Genomic DNA, 21,569 nt, shown 5'->3' on the forward strand with positions numbered 1-21,569 from the left:
ACAATAAGGTGTTAAAAGCTGCAGACGCCGTCACACTGGCTTCTCTGAGGCAGCACCCAGTGCTAGAGATGTCACACGCTACATTTTTTCCAATGAGGGAGTATATTAAGACATACAAATTTTTTATTTTAATGTAACTTAACCAAATACATCATCATGACATTCGATGGGTTGTGTCTTCGTGAAGGATATCTTGAATAAAATGGAAAGAACAGGAAACTGGCAGAGTTTCTTCAGTAGTCAGGTGGACCACGACTGCGGTCCCAAAATCTTTTGAAAATGTCTTTCGGAGTCAAAAGCAAACAAAAAATAAGCTTTACCTAATCCAAGACGACCACAACATTCCTATTTTTGCTGGGCTGGAGCACAAGCCTCTTCATCAATCAAAATGTTGCGGTACAATTCTTAGAATGGAAATGTTCTTAAAGATGATAATGGAATTACGGGTGCATGATCCAAAGCTATAATTAATACTGCCGTGTAAGGAAAGGAAATAAATATAAAGTCTTAAGGAGCACACTCACGGTTTCGTACATCAATACATATCTATTTTGCTGAAGGCTACTTTCACCTCTCCCCCATATCAAAACACATCGCGAGCCAAACTTTATTTTTACTTGCTTTAAATATCACACACAAGCAGTGTTACATTTCATCACAGGTGTACATCTGTCAAAACTACACTGCAAAATCTACACTCAAACTCAGATCTAATGGCCTCAATTCAATTCACGTTTTCTAACAAACTGTGGAATGGTCTTGCAATGTAAAATCTACTAGTCTACTTGAGATTCCGTATCCTTAAAAACTAGTACATAAAAAAAAAGAAACGCACACAGCAACAATGGTAGGCCTAAAAATCTTCGTTCACATGATCTAACTACATTAACAGATTTAAATTAGATGGAAAAATCAGATTAATAAAAAAAAAAAATAATCAGAACGCTGTGGCATAAACACTCTCTTTAATGGCCCGCTGTTTTCCTCCTGTGTGCCACATAGCACGGTGCATTCCTGTGCTCCTCCACTCCTACGCCACTTTCATTTTCTGAGCTGGAATATAAATATGCTGCTGACTCCCACCATTTGAACTATGAAGTTATGAAGCCCTCTTTATAAACAGACAGCACCACCTAAAAAGCAAATCATCCAAGGAGCAGTTCAGGCAAAGTACACGAGGTGATCTCACCTCCTCCTTTTTTTAATGCCGTTGGAACCAAGTGAGAGTGAACTCGGCGTCAAATTTAGGAAATGTCACCACAATTTATATTATATGCCATCAAGCCTTCATAACAAAATTAGGCTATACGTCATTACTCTGAATTAAAATATGGAAAAGAGTGTCCTGTGTGATTATACTCAAACTGCTCTGAAAAAAAAAAAATCACACGATCTGTCAAGCTTGGCTAGATTTCCTTTTAGTTTTCAGCATGTGGGACAGGATCATGACAAAATAATACACAATCTAACTTATGTAATAGTAAACCACGCTGTCATTTCAAAATCTCCTTTCATGCAAGGTTGTTAATGCATACCGTTAGTCATCATCCAATTTGAAAAGGACAAAATGGGACAGAAACAAAATTAACTATTTTAACATTATTTAAAATATGAAGAGCTAGACAGAAAGATGATATTTGGCATTACATTGAGCAGTCATTTTTCATGGTTCTCTTAACCAAAATAAAAAAAAATAAAAATCATCATCAGAATCTCATTTTATGCGCTTCTGTCCTCTAAGTGCCTAGCACATAAAATAGATTTGATTACTTAGATAAGATATTACTGTAATACTTTTTTTTGTCTGGCCTCTTTAGCTCAACTAAGGTACACTTGCAGCTACTGCAAGTGAGAGAGGGAATAAAAAGAATGTATTAACCCTAAGCTGGCAGCTCTACACTACTTTTGAGCGAATTTCCAAAAAAAAAAAAAAACCTCTGGTGTTGCTTTGTTTTGTTTCCTCTTAAGTAAATGTGTTGATTATATGTTTTAACATGCAAAAACAAAGCATTTTGCTCATTTGAATCATACGTGTATTGCTATCAGTTTCAAACACAAAGGGTGCTAAATAAGATGAACAAATGTTCATGCCCCTTCTTACTAACACCAACAATAAAGACAAACACACAGTACAGTGTGGCCAGGATCTCCCTTCTGAGCTCCTCCGACCCCACAATGCGAGCCACCAGATGGCTTCCGACACTGCGGCGGGTCAGGGGTTGTTGCCACTCTCTTAATTTGGCAGGTGGGAGCGCACTGCGGTGACGGGGGCCGTGTGATTCACGGCTCTGTGGCGCGGCCGCTGACAGGGCGCGGACGCGAGAGCCGTCCGCCGGACGTCCTCAGCGCCGGAATTCCTCCACCGACCAATGAGCGCACGGCTCCTCTCCCTGGCCCTGGTCAGCACGAGGCTGCCCTTCTGAGCCCCCCCCCCCCCCCCCTAGACGCAGCTGATCCGGCTATAAATGGCAACTGCAGGGCAGGCAGGCAGGCAAGAGGATAGCAGCTTTCTAAAACAGTCACGTCCCTCATGCGAGAAGCCCGGCCAGACTGGCGACAGCACCAGCGCGCCTGACGCCACACAGACACTTTCCTTTTTTATTAGAAATTCATTATTTTTTAAAAAAGAGGCCTAAACGTTAGGAGTATGAAGGAAAAAATTATACTGAGTCACGCAAGCACATGTATGGCAAGAAACTTAACTGGTCACATTATTCACGCATTTTTTTCGAATTTATACATTTTTTCCTTCATCACAACGTGCTTTGATTGTGCTGATCTTTGGCCCGCTTGATCTGTTGCAGTACAACACAAGCGTCTTAAACTGGTATGACTGTCACAATACCTTGAAGATCTTCAAAAAAAAAAAAAAAAAAAAATTACATGGCGTCAATTCTGAGGGGTGGGGCTGGTGGAGACTGGGAAAGGTGTTAGCAACACTGGTGTAAATTCTCAGTAAGCTTCTGACTTTTCAGACAGAGAAAATTGATTACTTTGGACCAACCATACAGCTGTCTATACAAAATTGCCACTGCCCAGTGCAACTGGAAACTTGACAACTGGCACTTTCACACAGTTACCCAAGTCCAAACATGTCTTGGGGAACGAAAACAGCTGAAACTGAATGGGGACTAAAGTAATAAAGATTCTTTAGCACTGGGTGTGGCGTCCATCTCAACGACCACTGAGGAGACAATAGGAGCTCAGACTGCAACGGTGTTAACTTCCATACCTGATTACTACAAAGTATCCCATGACTTCAGTATGTCCTAAGGGCTAATGGCAATATAAAGGAAACTGTGGCTTAAAAAAAGATCTATAGAGAAAGAAAGTACATTTCAATTTCATCAACCCATACACTTAAACATCTCCATTACTGCACACCTTGCAAGGAAAATGATTTATTATGAATATGCAAAGGTCTTCCCTACTTCTTGGTATTGTGATTGTCCTACAAAGGAGACACAAAAGCACTCTGGCTGTAAAAGGGTTGTTAGCACTACACCCCCACGTTTCCAGCAGTTGTTGTCAATTAATCATCTAATAATCTACTACTTACGATCTGCAAACGCATTTGTGCACTCTAAAGAGCCGGCCTTAGAGAACAACATCTGAAGGGGATACCATTAACATGGATTGGAAACGGTCACAAGCTTAAGTAAATAATGTAAATCTTTGACCACCCCATAGATTTTACGGAATGCAAGGGAACGGAATAGTCAACATGTCTCCCTCTACCCTGCTGTGAGGTGTAATGGAACAGTGGAATAGCTCCACACAAGGACGAACAGCACTCATTTTCCCCCTCTGTCTCAGTATCTACTGTGCGTGGCCCAAGCCACCTTTCCATTTTGTGCATGACATATCTGAGATGTCTTTCCAGTCAAATTGTGAAATGTTGCTTATATCAAAAAATCTTCCTAAATCAAAGCATATACAGCTACACTGGCATGTTAAGAGTCTAGTCCTAAAGAGTATGCTATGGCATACTGAAATACTAAATACCCCACATCACTCTACATACCTGATGTAATCCCTTAAAGCCCTTCAAATGCTATTTTAAGTTGAGGCAGAAGATTAAACAGCGGGAAGTGATGGTGGGACTGTGGTTTCTTCCCAAACACAGGCGAGCACGAGCCCACTTTGATTAGCGCTCTGCAAAGCCAGTCGTCAGCGCTTTCTGTCCTGAAGTAAAAGCTCATATGGGGCCGTGTCTCCAGTGCAGTTCCTCAGATCTCTGTAATTACATCACTGAAACACGGCGAGCAGAAAAAAAAATTAAAAACGAGAGATGGGGAGGGGGGGAAACGTAATTATTTTTTTAAACCCCTTGGAATCTGTAGGTAGTTGGGATAATTACATTGCGCTAAAATTAGAAACATTTACGTTTTCCCTCAAAGCTGCCTCTGCAGGGCTCTTATTAAGACGGCACTGTTGCCCACACTGACACATCTCTCGCAGATCAGATCCGGGATAAGAACAAGGAAAATAAGCCAGGTGCAGATCTAGGTTTGGACAGCACCCTAAATATATAGCCTTTGTATTGTGACAGCTTTGCCACTAAGCCAAGAATAACTACAAATTTTCCCCATGGATTCGGCTCCCGATTTTCCTTTCACCATATCACCATAAATAGTTGTTGTCTCAACTACCGTAACCCTCCACTCCCACTATTTCAGAAAGCATGCAAAACACCATTGTTCCTTTATTTCCTTTTAAAGACCGGTGGAGATCCCAAATGTGGAGCGCACAGTGATCTGTTTTTAATTACATCCGCTGGAGCTTGGAACTCTTTGGCCCAAGCGCACCGCAAGAGTTATTCCAATTGGCACGACACGGAGAAAACAAATTCCAGTTCACAACGCGTGGATCGAGACTGCCACCGCTCACGCTGCACTCTGCCAGTCGCAGCCCATTACCCGTCCGAGCAGATGAGCGAAATCATCTGATTTATTGAAAACAGAAGGAATCGAAACTCAGCGGCGCAAGCGAAAGGGGACCTGGCGTGGCCCCCCGCCGCACTGCTGGGAACAGTGAACCTTTGACTCCAGGGCGAGCGTCGTTAGCCAAAGCGGGTCATCGTCGCGGCCCACCAGTCCCTGCCCTTGCACAGAGACAGACAGACAGCTGGGGGCAGTTGGCGGGGGACAGCCGTGACAGCTGGCAGCCCAGGGACCCTTACATGTCACAGCAGGCTCTCCCATCCAATATGCACCCGGAGACACACCCCTTCTGCTGGATGAAGCACCAGCTCCACTGCCTCCAAAACTCTGTTCTTATATTGCCTGTATAACACACTTCACTTCAAACCACCCTCTATCCCTCTGCGATTCTCCTCCCCACCGGTGGATTACCCTTTTTTTTTTGAGTGAATTCCAGCCAGCACCCTCTTTAGTGCACCCCCAAATGCAGAGAGAGGACGCACCGCATATACAGTGAGAAAAGACAGGTGCATACACAGCGAAATATATCACCGTGTCTCTGTGCTCCGGCCACAAATTCTCATCTCACTTTCTTATCAGAGGCCAGTCTATAAATACCCAGTCTGTTCACTCCCCCTGCCATGGCCCTTTTCTCTTCACATATCTGGACAGAAATAGTTCCGGCAAGGTCAAACCAAAAGCACAAACCGCCTCTGACCAGACTTTGGTCTACGCCTTATCTTCATGATAACAAGGGAAAAAGATAACCATAAAAATCAAAGCATTAATGATATAAATAATAAGTGTTTGTGTTAATATTTTGCAGGGCCATCTTTAAAAGTTACCCTTGAGTGTGTCACATTGAACAAAGAAACCTTGGGAGAGAAAAATACTGTATTTTTTTTTTTCTTTTAAACAATGACAGAAACAATAAGCTAAATCCCATTCACACAGTTCATTACATCCAGCACACTGAAAAGATGTTAAGAAACTCCAGCTGCTCCCCCAAAATGCAGGGTTGTACCTAATTATGAGAAAAAAATTGACATAAATGGAATATTCTTGTTCTGTTGCCATTGCAAAAGGTGTGAGTAGATGGGACGAGACGTGGGCTGTGCATTTCAGGAGGAGACTCAGGTTGAGGAGTTACAAACAACAGAATCTCTCCTCAGCCACACGTCTCTGAAATGTTTTACAACATCTGGGGCACATTGGCTCTTCAGTGGTGAGAGTTTGAGGTATGACTTGCTTCCGATAATAATTTACACACTGTAATCCTTTTCAAGTATGCTTTTAATTTCACTGATGATGTTTGGACAACAATCTGTGTCACTTTTTTCAAGACTAATAGACAGCCAACCACGCATTTAACTATGTTAAGGACAAGAAAGTGAAAGAGAAAATGATGCACAGCACAGCCTTTGAAGACTGCCCCCTGTCCACAGGTGGAGAATAAACCACAAGACTAGATTTCAGCCAAAAAGCAAGGAAATTATTTGCTTCAAGTGTAGATTTTCCGCTAGCTCAAAGTGAGCTACAGTTAGATGAGAGCTAGAGAGAAAACGGAAAATGCGGAGTTAAAGCATCTGAACGAGAGAAAAAGGCAACTACTTTACCACAAGTACCTGGTACCACAGATCAACAAAGCAGTGAATCTCCTGACAAACCATGACCAAAACAAATGTGTTTGTGTATATTCTTTTGGGTTTGTCAGCACTTTTTTTGGAGACATATCAGATGACATGTTCAGCTGGTATTGGCCGTAATCAGAGCAAAGTGCCTTGGAAAGAATTTTGTCAACAAACCTATGAAAGCATGACCTTGCTTTACTAACTCCAATGGCAAACAGCACAAAGTACTCATAAGCCAAGGCCATGGGCAAGTGGCACCATTAAAATAAAAAAAGATATATGAAATGCTTAGCTTGATACAGTGAACCTGTAAGAAATAACGCTGCTAGCTACATCTGGGTAGCATATTCAAACTGGGGGCCTAGCCACAATCTGCATGGAGTTGCTAAGTTTACCTCACCACCTCCCAGTTACTGAGCTAAATTGGTGTGTGGGGGTGGGTGGGTGAAACTATAGTCCCCTGACAGTGACTATTTCCCACCTAGCCAGCATTTGCATACCCACCTCGCTGTTTGTATTTAAAACAGACTGTTACTTTAAATCTAATGTGACCTTTCAACCGTTCAACTACCACTGTGTGAAGACAACAGTTCACCACAAACATTTGAGTAGCTGAACATGCCTTGACTTAATTGCTACATGCCCTGTACTTCATTCCATTGATTTACTTCACACAATTATGCGAGACATTCCAGCAAACAGCTATTCAAACAGAAAAAACACTACAACTACTGTTCCACAGATTAGAGAGACACTCCAAACAACGGATAAATCGTTTCGCTTCAAGCTAGCGGCGCAGCGTAGAGTAATTACGATTAGCCCATAAACCACAGATTTGCTCTCTGAAGCAGCACATGGTATGCTGTGGTCTAGACTGAAGTTAGAGAAGTGTCAGACAAAACATGGACCGTATGTTTACCTGCAGTTTCTACAATGCTCTGCATTCTCTCTTTTCATTCAATATTTGTAGTACTGACCATTATTATTCACTAAACCCTCTTTATACCACTAGTGAAGTGCTAGGTCTCTGCAGAGCTTCTCAGGAAGTTCCTGGTATTGTGCTCTCAAGATATCAAGATTTCACTCCAACGCTTCAGACGTGGGCTGAAGACACACCTCTTCAGACTCTACCTGGACAGACACCCTTGCCATTTCGACCTTGTAAATCTAAGATTCTTGGCTTGTACTTGTAGCTCTATCTCTTACCTTGTATTTGTAGCACGTTTTTGCCTACATAGTATAGTGGTACTTAATTGTCCCAGTGATTGTATTCGATACATGTAACCTTCGATCAGATTAGCTCTGGCTCGCTACACCGACCTTGTGCTCAGCTTCAGCACTATCTGCATTGTTTGCCCACTATACGCACTTTTGTACATCGCTTTGGATAAAAGCGTCTGCTAAATGAATAAATGTAAATGTAAAATATTGCTGAAACGTTCTATTCCAGCTCAGTCAATGTTAGCTGATGTCTGTCAGCTAGGACAAGTCGAGCCATGTGCAAAGGACTTCTTTCAACAACATTCAAAATATATAGTATATAGCCATCTCTTTCACCTTACATCAAACAGGACCACTCTGCAATAGTTTTCTGAAATATGACAGGGTTTTCTTTGAACTGCTAAAAATCTAATTAAAGAGAAAAGACTCAATACCACAAGATAAGAAGGGGAAAGTCAATCTAGCTCCACATACTAAGCAGTGAAATTTGTGATGACAGAGCCTCTGGCTGTAAATGTGGATGCACTGCCTTTTATAACCTATCCACATATGTTGCGCTTAAAAAGAACTATCCTCTGAGACTGAGTATGCATCTATTTTAACACATTATAGTGAACACTGTGTTCCCGTAAAACTGTTCACATGAATATAAAACAAAATACCTAACCTGATTCCATAAGTGTGCTCGTATAATGTTTCTCTACAATTAGCACACCATGTTACTAATAATTTCTATTTTTATTTCTGTTTTTCTTTATCACATCTCTATCATAATCCTTGATTTTGTTTTGTAATGACTGGTTTTCACTGTAGTAGCAGTCAACGATGGCTTTACGATGCACCTCGGTTGTTGCTGTACAAATTTTTTAAGTATGCAATTCAGTTACATCCCTTCAAGCAACAATTGGAATTACCGCATTTATTAGAAGAGCGCGCTACAGTTTTAATTTACCCGACTCAGTGTGTGTAGCGCCTAACCTCAGAGAGCACGCGTCACGATGCCGTAGCAGGTGACGTACGCGATGATGCACACTCAATATGTCCTAGCAGCAGAAAGTCCTGCTACGCCACGGCCCTGACTATCTTGCATTCAAGTCACTGATCTGTGCAACAGAGGGAGGGGGTGGGCTGGGGGGGGGTTATGTGCTCTCTACTGTGCCAGGAGTGAAGGAAGGAGAGCGCTAATCTGCAAGCAGGAGAGAAAGCAGCTTGCCACATCTCCTTCGGGCGAGGAGATGACAATGGCATTCAGCACATGTACAACAAGCGAGGACAGATAGCTTTCCTTTTCTCTCCGGACCCTGTTGGGCAACTGACAATGAAAGACTGTACTGTGCAGCCTAAGAGAAGGTCTAAGGCAGACAGGGAGCGGCGTATTTGTGCTGAACTGCACGGAGGGAGGGAGGGGAGAGAGAGAGACAGCAGAAAGGCCTTGACCAAACGACTGTACTTCAAAAAGCAGCGATGTTTGCTCAGAACAAACTGCGCTACAGTTCAAAAAAAGGGAAAGCCATCATCCTCACTATCGATCTGTTTGATGACAGACATTTCGGTGCTGCGTTACTCTGGTTTCACAGAATGGTGCTAACCAGCTGAAGAAATATGCAGTGTACGCGGTACAGAGCGCCCAATTCAATGTCAGTTTTCTGTGCACACCAGATGGCTTCACACAGACCTTAGGAACCAAATAGCAAATTTGTGTTTCCTTGTTAAAAATGGACATCTGCCAAGTCTCTCTTTAGGTGAGCACACAGAACTTCTTGTCAGTGACAGTGTACTGCCACTACACCTCACAAACCCCATGTTCCATTCCTTTTGAAATAGTCAGTGAAAAACACATTCTGGAAAAATACAGGAATCCTTATATATAAGGCTATGCATAATGCATTTCCTTTACAATACCAATCAGATCTCACTCAGTGCTCTCAGATGCACCAGCCTAATCAAAGACTCAGAAATGGGTCCTGAGGATTCAGACACAGGGACAGCTGAGGAAAGGCCCAGTTGCTGCCAAGTCGGGCAGCCCATATTCTGAAAGCCTCAAACTCTCAGTGACATCAGAATCCACTGGTGGCTAACTGACGTGAAAACGGCAACAAACAAGATGGATCTGAATGTCCATGACATGTTTGTGAAATCTTTCAGTTTGATGGGTCATAACACCATGTCTAATTTGTCTAATTTCCTATCTTCACTGCAAGCTCTTGCTTGACTATTGCTAGAAATACCCACATACGGGAACACACACACACACACACACACACACACACACACACACACACACACACACACACACACACACACACACACACTATTAAATTACATCCAGCTTTGGCAGCCGCACACCCACCCGTCTCCTTCACAATGGAACACCTCCTCCACAGCACATTCATAATCAATCAAGACACTCAATTCCAGGCACCCAGTAATTACAATAAGCCAAATTCACTTTCACTTCTAAACCTCAGCATTCCTATACTAAAAAACAACTCTTCTGCTCCTGAAGCGACTCACCGCAGCACATCCTTGACTGTGCAATGTGGCGATCTGACCAAATTGTGCCACTTTACTTCGGTAACGGTGGGACACACACACAGAACTGTCCTGGTGTAAACAACACCACCAGCGAGACAAAATGGTGGATCGTGGGTCTGCGTTTCCAGCCTTTAGCGTGTTAAAGAAAGCACTTCACAAGCGGAGTGAGTGATGAGGAACGGTTGCATGAATAGGTGGGTAAAGGTTTCACAGAAACAAGGTCTCCCATTCAAATTGAAAGACGCGGCAGGGTGTGAAAAACAGGCAGCTGCGCTTAAGTGCTAGAAATGGCACAAGTGCACCATGGTGCACCCCAGAGCCCTCCAGTGCACCTTGGCCTCCTGTGTTTACCAAGTCCTGTGCCCCCGGGGCTGCGTGGCCAGATGGAGGATTTCACAGTTTGCCCCCATCAAACAGAGGTCCTTTTACTCGGGAACGTCAACTTCCCCTTTCTCCGGAACCGGTCAACTGGTAGCTAACAACTTGATGGGTAGGGGTCATACGAACAACCGCCCACCTCCCAAAAAATGCTGCAAGTTGAACGTTTGGCTGCAATGAGCATTTTAGAATGATCATATTTCAGAATTTGTGGACAGAAGTTACAGAATTAAACTATGAAAACAGAACCGGGGGTTGGACATGGAAATTCCATTTTCAGACAGAATTGGCTATTTTGGAACCAAATAAAACAGTCTGCAAAAGGCTAGCTATCAACAAAGCCAAACAGACATGACGAAATGGCTCTTCCCCAATTATAGGAGATACGACTGACAGATTTAGTCACACTTGTCTTAACGGAAACCAATTTGCCAACATTTGTCAGATTAACCCACGCTGTCTGCGCGGCTAATACACACGCACACAAAACATACAGACACCAGTTCCAGAAACAGTATGCTCAGCAGTCATGCAGGGTTTATGAAATATAATTATTTGTGATTAATCATTTCAGCAAATTTTGAGAATTGTTTCAGTGTTAGATGCTAATTGGCTAATTTTTTGCCCAATGGCTTGAGTGACATGTATGAGGCATGTTAGCATTATTAGACTTTTTTTTTGGTAATTGACTGTGTGGTTTACATAAATGCAAAGATGCAATTTTCATCACACAAGTAGAGGCAGCTCCAATACTTTCTCTATTTCAGTATTACCCAATGCATAATTAATGAAGCCTGGAATTTTTATGCATGATATTGTGCATCTTCTGGTATTGAAGAATCAGTATGTCTGACAACCTTACTGATGAGCATTGCAACAGAGGGACCTTGGTCAACATAACCCACCCAACCCCTGGTGGAACAGTGGCAATTATGTGCTGCTGCTGTTGCCTCCCAGTCAGTGTCAGCTAATAACACAGCCCGATCTAGGTTTATTTCACCAGTTGACGAATGTCCCCATGGACACCAATTGCTTGGTGCAGTATACATTTGCAACTTTATTCCCTTCCTTCCTACTTTACAGATGATGTCAGCCAAGTAGGGCCTATCCTCCAATGACCGCCCACTCCACTGTAGTGCGCTGTGTGACTTGTGGTATGAGAAATAGCCGTTGGCTGTGTGCGAGTGTATGGGAGGATTGCATTCGTTTTGCTTCAGTGGTCACACAGAAACGAGCCTAGTACACAAGTGACAATTCCAAAATATGGGTGAACAAAGGGGACGAAGTATGAAAAAATCTGCAACAGAGAACTTTGCCGTTAATAATTACCAAGATCTGTGCACCATTCTGCCCTCACCCACAAGGGCAAGCCAGCCCAACCAGTCTGGGAACGGTATTTGTCATCTGACTGAATGCTATACTTAATATATACATTCATGTGCTGGTTAATCATTTACCCAAAGTGAACATGTTGTGTGTTTATTCTCATCCATGAGTCACAGGGTAAAGAAAGCCAAAGAAAGCCACAGTTAGAGTTACAGGATGACACACGGACACTCAATCTGTGACTCCTAATCAGGGGGAAATAGTGGAATAAAGGAGAAAAATATAGAAAAATAGAGGAACGGGCAGCCAGATTCACCTTGTGCTTTACTGGTTTCAATGGGACACCATACATGTCATATTTGGGTGTGCTGGCAAATATAATGCATTTTGACAAATGTAAGTCTCAAGGCTGAAAATTCTTATAATACAGAGAGATACTCAGCTGCTTGCAAAAAGATGACTGACATCGTACAGATGGTGTGAGATAAGGGCTAGCCAGGAACAAACAACTGCAGCATTCTTAAACATCACCCAGTACTATTTGGGTGCTTCCAATTTCCCATTGCTTGTCTGTCATGTATACTTTCAAACAGCAAATAATTTCATGGTTAACAGATCAGGGGGAAAAATGTGAATCACATCACGATAATGCTAAAAGCCACTGTCAGCACTCTCTATAATTCCTTCAGTGATATTCTACACAGACCACACTGCAGCTGCGAGGTTTCGGCAGCCTCCAAAGCACAGTGGTATTTGAGGAAAATTAAATTGACATGTTCAAGATTCACCAAGAGTGGACTATGAGCCGCGTGTGCTCAGAATACTTGATTTGACAACAACCTCATTCCTTAATCTGCATTGCTGATTTTAATTGTCCAAGCCTCTGCTCAGCTGGGATAAACCAGAAGCAGCAGTTTAACATTTTGTACCACGGCGTGTTTTACACAAGCATAAGCCTGCCACCACACCTTCTAGATAACAGATACATTTTCATAGGACCATTCCACAAGTATTTAAACACAAATCATGCACCTTCGAATCCCGTAACATTTTTGTGGTGAGCAGAGAGGGAGCTGGTAGATGGCACATGGCGAGTTCAAATCTCACTTGCTGGGCTCCTCTGAAGCCATGCTCTCTGAACATGATCTACAGAATTCTCAGGAAAAGCATAATATGCTGATAAGAATGACTGCTGATGGAAAACAGCAACTGGAAACAAAAAAAATAATAGCCAACTTTAAACCCTCAAATTGATTAATCAATGGATAAGCCAAGTGCCTGGCAACCTTTTGCTTAACAGTGGCCTTGTGAACGGATTGTTTTATTGAGTCATAGCAAAACCAGTAAGGTTGCAGTTCAAATCTCACCAGTGAGCGAGCCACTACATGAAAAACACATTCAGCATTTTGGGACTTTAAGACCTAGCACATCCACTCCCCTTGCACTTTTCAATAACGTTTGTAAATGAATAACCATGCATTCACAGGTGCCATCCTTCTCTTTCGGTGTGCTGCCATTTGCTGCTTGGTTTTGTGGGCAGGTTTAACACCGCCAATGCCGACTTGCCGATCACAACGCAATTACCCCCCTGCTGCCACACCACAGTGACATCGCAGAAAAACTGTTACGATCCAGAAAAAAAAAAAAAACTTTCCAAAGAAAACCGGACAAATCAAAGAGCACCTCTCACCAACAGCTGTGCTGCAACTCTCACCAAAATTGGCCACAAATCTACTGTTTCTAGATAGTTTTATGCAGCAGTTGTGGTTTTTTTTCATGAAGGTAATTGAGGTGAGGCATTATTAACAGCTTTGGAAAGGACAGAGACTGAACTAGTTGCAAGCTCCTTCTTGGGATTAATATGAATGAACACAGACAGGAAGAAAGGCAAAAAAAAAAAAACATCAATGTATTTTCACATCACTGCATTTTGAACATTTTCAGACAAATGTTGTATAACAGAGACATCATTTAAAACTATGGCCCTTACCACATCTACCTCTGCAGACCATTAAATCAGCATCTCACACCTCATTAAGCTAAATTTCAGTCAACTAACTGGGTTCTTAAGTACGCAACCTAAACCGTTCTTCTGTATCAACACCTGCTTATTGCTTCACCAAATACTGATGTATTCCAAAACTGTCTCAAACTCTAATTCAAACAGTCATACCAAAAACACGCAACCTTAAGTCCTTTTGTTTAAGACAATCTGTGGTACGGCAGTAAATCTAAACTAAATTATGGTTAATACCTCTGCTGCATACAGGCTGTTTGTGCAGTACAAGTTGTCTGTTCTGAAAATTACAGCCATTTCTGTAAGTCTCAATTCCAGCTTTGTGTGTATAATTATGGCAACCTATCAAGGTTCATTCTGGAAGATGCACAGAAGCATCAAAAACATAATGCAAACGTGTGTTTTTTTTTTTAGATTAACAAACACCATCCATGATAATGTACTTTATAATGCATTAAATGCTACAAAAATTAAATGGATCCTGGGCCACAAGGTAAATCTCAATATCATGGATCAGCAGTGAAAATCACTTTTTCTTACTAGTATACTAATTTAGTTATCGGTAATGGGACAGAGGGGAACAAAACAAGACTGACTTGTCCATCAGACACTGCAGTGAACACAAGCGGAGTTCCATTTTCAATATCATTGAGGCTGACTGTTTTTTTTCTTTCACATAACACCTTGTTCACTGTGCTCAAAAAAAAAAAATGAATGCATTATGTGCATTTGGAGTCTCCCTTGGAAGCTACAGGCCTCTTTCATTGGACCAGCAGGGATAAATCTGACCACGTTAGGAATGACCCCTAATGCACATGAGGGGAAATATAGGTTTGATTTCATGTCTTGCAATCCTACCAGGTCTAAGTTGTGGAAAGACCTGTACACAATTTGAAACGCTTGTCATTTTATTTATTTTAAATTCCACAATTTACATGTTTTGACTGTTTGCTTTTGTGATTTTTTTCCACAAATGTTCCATTGAACGGGTCAGAGCCAGCTATAAAGCTTTGTAGAGCAGCGACACTTACACCATTAAACTATAGATCATTTAATCGGCTGCTAGAAACACAACTAGCTGGTTAGTAAAAAGGAACTCCAGATGATTCCAAATAGAACCTCTAGTTATTTACAATCAGTGTGGCAAGAAAGTAGGTTAGGCTGCTACTGAACTACGGTAACACGCTCTGCTGTGCAGCAGCAGACAGCACCTCAAAAGAGTGTTGGAGCTTGCAGGAATAAAAAGAAGTCAGTGTATGAATAAGGTAGGTGCTGCTTGCACTAAGAGCCTGCTTCTACAGCAGAACATGGGGGCTCTGTACTCCCGTCTGCAGTGATCTCTAATCTCACATCTATCGTTTCAAATGGCCGCATTTTCTCCCATATTATTCAGCAGGATATCGAATAATAGACGGGAACTATTCAGAGAGATCGAGGACTGTCACTGCATTTTCACTGCCTGAGATCTCTTTACTGATCTACCACTTTCAGTAGGATAGGCTATATCTGAAATCCCATGAGGGAACTCACTATTTGACAAATAATGTTAAAACAGCACTTCCTAGTAGCAAAGCACTGTGGAATTATCAATACTTAACTCCTAACATTCAGTCAGAATGTCAACACATACAGATATGCAATATAAACAACAAAGATCAGATGGCACAAGCTACAACCTCATACCTCAGCACATAACAATATCAATAACATCAATAGCTATCTGCACTGTGTTAGTGTTCTTTCAGTATATTAGCTATATTTTCATGTATATATTTCAATTATTTGAGCAATGTATCAGACAGTAAGGTACTTGAAATCACTAATACTCCAAGAATGTTATTGCCTGAATCTTGAGTTAGGATAATGGTTGTTGATCCATGGTACAATTTCAACAGCCAAGGGGCCACCACTGGAAAAAACTACAACCTGGAAATCCATCTTATATGACACGTGCAAATGAAATGTGTCGAAAGCAGCAACAAAATGTGTTGCAGTTGTGTCAGCTATAGACCAACCATGTTCTCCCCACAGTCTAATTTGCTGTATGTTTGCAACTGGAATGGCAAGAGTTTTTTATCTTTCTTCTCATTTTTTGCTCTTATTTAAAACCATTGATTATTTTACGCCAATCCTTTCCCAAACTCATCAAAAGCTCAGACCACGTTAACATAACCAAAACATGCAATTAAAAGTCCAAGAGTGCCAATTTACTAGAAAGAAATCATCAAGTCTTGACAACTACTACACCAAAACCTAATGTGAAAACCTGGAAAACTGAAGTGATAGAAGTGTTGTCCCAACAAGCTAAAACAGCGGCCACATATCCGAGGGGGGGCTATTTAAAAATGAAGGTAATTGACTGCCTCAGACCTAATGCCGTAAACATGATTTTTGTTTGAATGAAAGATCAAAGCAAACCCCAGCCATTGTTCCTCAGCAGAGAGCTACATCTTTGAACTGCATTCCAACCCCGCTATGTGGCACAAAATTACTGGAGTCTCCATACCAAACCTTTTCACCTGAAATGACATAACTTACATAGGCCTTGTTTGCTGTACACATCCTCAAGAAACTGCAGGTGAAATGTGTGGAGTAAAATAATCAATTTAATTAAATAATCAATAATAATTCTATGGATAAATACCAAATATACCACTGCATGTATAGACAAACAAATGAACAGAAACCTCGCTTTTACAAAGCTAAAACAAAGCATCTTTCAGTATGAATATAATATTGTTGCCAGTATTACTATTAATAACCATTCGTAGTGGAACTAGTACGAAAGAGTTGCGGTCTTTTTTAAACCTCGTGGTATTTCAAAGAACACAGATTTCGCACATTCAGCCAGCTAAAGTCATTCTGGACCTGAGCAACCTTTCTTCCCGTCGTTGTTCGGTACAATTTCTTGTTTCGTTAAATGGTTTTTAAAGTTAACCACCCTGAAAACTAGCCGTGCGGAAACGCGTTTCTCGATGTCTGACCTGTGAAGGCTGAACATTTTTTGCCACTTTACATTTTTAACAAAATATGTTGGGTTTCCAGAAAGTAAACCAGGAAATCTATAACAAATACCCACTGGCGCAAATAATGGCTAACAGTATAGCCAGATGAATTAGAACTGGATGCAGCATTATTCGGATCTTCTTCTTAATGCCATATTATACAAGGACTGTTTGTACTGACTTCAAAGCGACGCTGCATTTCACGACGATCACTCCTTAATTACTAAGAAAATCACAATTTGTTCTGTCGGACAAACGACATCTATAGTTGTCATAATATCAAATTATTTTAGTCAAGAAAATTCGTTTCATAGCCATAAATGCAATGCAAAGTCATTTTCCATAATGGCCTGCAGATGAAAAAAATATAGAGACAAATGTTTATGTAATACTAAACTACAGAAAATAAGCTGTACAAATAGCGTTTCAGCACCGACAAAAGATCAGTTGGTTAGTGATATTGCTGCTAAAACTGCTGCTCTATACTTTTTCTCTGTTGATATTCTTATTGTTTTCCTCTGACCTATTTTAAAAATTCCTTTGGGCTCCAAATTCCGTTTTCATTAAAACGAGCTTCGGGTATCTAAAACCTTCATGCAAACGCTTAATACTTTATTCAAGTCAAATGAAAGACCTCCGGTGCACAGCGGGTGACACAGCTTAATATGAAATTAAATATCCACCGAAATTAAGTGTGTACGTGTGACAAAAAATGATGAAAAGCCACGGCGGTCAAGCATGCAGTCGAGCGCAGGACAGATCGACGCATTAAACGGTATCTGTCAAACGTTTGTTCAATTTATTCGGTTGTACATATCATTTGGACGACACCAAGACGTCTCCCCCAATTGAAAGATTAAAAACGTTTCCATGGAGAGTGGGACGTGGGTAAAATGACAAAATGACATACACACTACCAGGTCCGTATTATTAGCTATATATTTGCTTGTTGTGCTCCCTTTAAAATTAAATTGCAGTGTGGTTGTGTGGGCTTCGGCGGGTTGATGCAGCCAGCCTACTAGGTAGGTGTTGTCGCTAGCTGGCTAGTATCGTTAGTGTTCAATAGCCGATTCTTCTCTCTTTTCTGGGGGTAGCTAACTAGCTCGCTAGCATCAACAAAACACCCATCTCGCACTCATATACATAAAGTAGCAACCTAACTGGCAACTACGCTTACTGGTAAGGAATATGCAGTCTATGCACCGATTATATCAGTTAGCAAATAATATTATCAGCCAAGTGTTAGAGACTGGCTTTTTTAAACGAAATTCCTGCCAGTACTTTCTTCAAGCACATTTCAAAGAAACGCATTGATTCAGCGGTAAAGAGGAGCTTGGCTCGCCTTGTGAGAGGACAGTATGAGAACTTCAGTAAGTCAAACCCGACCCCAAGAAAAGCAGAGACCAAGGGTAACGGACATATTAATCCTAGCTTCCACTAACAAAAACACTGCAATATTTAGACCGACAGGCGACAGCTTGCTGGCAAGCTCACAAGTATACAGTGGTAGAAGGATATTTCGGGAAATCTTGCAGTGCATACAGACTAGCCTTGCCGACCCCCAAACTTAGCTAGCTAGCAAACTAACTAGTTAATTTTAATTGAGGCAATATGAATGGCATCTTAGGGGTAACGCTGGTTTAACAAACTGAATGCAGTTATATTTTCTTATGTCTGATTACAGCATTACAGCAACTTCAACTAGCTAAGTCATCTTTAGCTGCCCCGTTATAACCCACGTTCGTTTAGCCGAAAGATGGCTATCGACGATAACTTACAGTATTGAATTTAGCTGGCTAAATGCTTAACTTTGCTAGCTAGCACTTGCAACCAATGTCGGACAGTAAGCTAGGGACCCCACATAAGGCCCTCTTTTCATCCGCTGATTGTCAGAAAATCATGTACCAGGACAGTGTATGAAAAGCGTTAGCTACGATTTTTTATTTTTGGCCAATATAGCAACTATTTAGTTAACTAGCTAACATTATGTACGTTGGTCAACCAATAACTAGTTGCTATATATCTAGCGAACTAGTCATCTAACGTCGGCTAACCATTGACTAAATCAAGCAGACAACCTGAAGAGACAGCCTAGCTAGCAAATACCTTACCAAGTTTTCTAGTTAACGTTAGCTATCTAAATTTGTTCGTTAGATGGCCAACTAGCCATTTAGCGGCACCTCCGCAAGTGCACCTGTTTCGACCCCCCCCACCAAAAACGCCGCTAGCCTCTAGCTAGCTCGCTAATGTTAGCGAGCAAGCTAATTTAACCTATTAGCTGGCTAACTGGCAGTTAGCTAACTACCTCCGGGTAGTGTACCTACACATGCAGAGTTAACTTAGCTAGCTACGTCAATATTCTTACCTTAATCTGAGCATCAAATTCACATTGTGCATATTTAATATTGCATAATATCTAGAGTATCTGTTTCCAGTTCCTCCCTATTTGTATCCTCTGAGAGGAAGCGAAGATTTCTCCCTCTCTCCTTGAAATTCTCTCCTGTCTACAAATAGAACACTTCACTGAGGGGAGAGGCGACAGGCTCGATTAGTCGATCCAAGAGACAGCATCGCCACATAGACAAGGGAAAAACACAAACGTTTCGAATTTTAAACAAAAGAAAATACTAACCGTTGCTTTAAACACGTATTCCTTCAGTTCCTCTTCGATTTCATCGTTGTGAAGGCCAAAAGGTCCACAGAGCGACGATAAGGTTTTGTGATGCTAGCTAGGTTGCTAGCTACTTGGCTAACGCGTGACAGCCAGCGGCCCACAGTCGTTGTTGGTGGGTATTGATGTGTGGCTGCTTTGCTAACAAGCTAGCTAATTATATGAGACAATCTCTCAACTCTGCCTCCGAGTGAGAGGTACGCCAATGGAAACAGCGTTACAGAAAAAAGAAGCGGCGGTTGATTACTAGTCCTTCTTTGGCCGCTATAATTAGGGGGGGAATCTAAGGGAAAAACGAAAGCAAGAGAGCCAAGGGCAATCACACGGCGTTATTAACAAAACAGCAAAAAAGAAGTCGTCCAGTTGAGTTATCCGTGATTAATTTGCTATCCTATGTCAATACAGCCGCAGACATTTCAACACACTTGAATTTCCAACTCTTCCTCTGTCACGATTGGACGTCGTTACTACCGGAGGAGCGTGTGTCGCTCATTCAGGACTCCTCCCTCTAAATAACCTCCTCGGCTCTCTTCGGATGAGGAGGAAAGGCAGTTATCTTTCTTCTTGTCATTACTCCACCCCTTTCTGTGTTCCTCCACCTTCCTTCATCAGTGCACTTCTAGTAGGTTATTTGACACCAAGATACTGGTGAAAACAAAGGAAGAAATAACTTTTGTTTGCTATTCAAACAATGGATCTGGGGACGCCCCGGATTGAAGGAAAAGAGGACTTAGGTCGCTAAAACTTAAGCAATCTTGCAAATCCCCGTCTTCAGTGAAGGTAGCCAGCCACTGTAGCTACGTCCACTAGGGAACAGCCGTGCGTTTTCATCGCTACCGCCTCTCTTTTTCCATTTCAGCACCCACCGTCATCAGTATTTTTAACAACGAAGTGTCGCACACAGACACCTCCCCCCTTCCCTTACATGGGCGAGTGTACATTCAGAAACCACACTGTGTTGCCATGACAATCAAACAAAAGCATTTTTCATGATGGCGGAATTTCAAGGCGCATTGAGATATTGAGTCATGGCTACATGCCTCGCCCGCGTAAGTGGGAAAGTAAAATATTGGGGATGGGGTGATACATGAATTTATTTACACCGCTGTCTATCGAAAACTAGCTGAGTGATGTTGTACACATCATGTAATAAGAATTGCAAAATGTTTTTTGGTAAACTGTTAGCTGGTAATGTGAGATTACAATATTAGAATGTGTGTTCTGTAAAACACTGTATGAAATACAGTGTCTGATAATGTATGGAGTTGAATTTGCAGTCGTGCTTTTTAAATAATATAACATCGGGGCATAAATGTGTACTCTCTCTTTTCGTGTCAGCAGGCAGGAGATACGTTCCCTGCTATTGCAGTGCGCTATGGTCCAATGATCGGATAATTGGGCTGGAACCATGGGTGCGTGATCCACATTGTGATAGCGGTTATGCAGATCACTTCACACTCACCTTTCACTTTGCAGAGAAAACTTAACACGATGGCTAATTTTTTCAAGCAACTGCCCAAAGCTTCGTACTTTTGATTAAAGGTAGCCTAGTTAATTTGCCATAGCAAGTTGCTCAAGTCTAGTGTCTTTGTTCTATGGCTGACCAACATTAGCCTCTCAAACCATATCTACCAAATACATGACATTTACACATTTAACTCAGTTTAGTTGCAGGTGTAAAGCACCATTTAAATCACAAACACACAACCTTGCACAGTCATGGTTTTTGCACCATACTTACATTCCATTACAGTGTCATTTCACAGCAAACCACAAAGTAATTAAATGCCAAAGACATAAGTCCTTTTTCTTTCCGAGGACTTGAGTTTTCAGGTTAAAAAATACTAAATGCACCAATAATTC

General features: G+C 41.6%; 1 protein-coding gene across 2 annotated transcripts in view; it reads right to left on the reverse strand.

The window, feature by feature from the left end:
• Positions 1-20,528, reverse strand: part of dag1 (dystroglycan 1) — a 36,634-nt gene extending 16,106 nt beyond the window's left edge. The window contains exon 1 of one of the 2 annotated variants that reach the window (XM_036531451.1): positions 19,668-20,528. The gene's annotated coding sequence lies outside the window, so the exon portion shown is untranslated. Of the gene's footprint in view, positions 1-19,400; positions 19,543-19,667 lie in introns of those variants that run through there. The other variant, XM_036531452.1, reaches the window with a different exon arrangement.
• Between the last annotated feature and the right edge of the window lie 1,041 nt (positions 20,529-21,569).

This window comes from Megalops cyprinoides, chromosome 6, assembly GCF_013368585.1.
Source record: "Megalops cyprinoides isolate fMegCyp1 chromosome 6, fMegCyp1.pri, whole genome shotgun sequence".
NCBI classification, from domain to species: Eukaryota; Metazoa; Chordata; class Actinopteri; order Elopiformes; family Megalopidae; genus Megalops; species Megalops cyprinoides.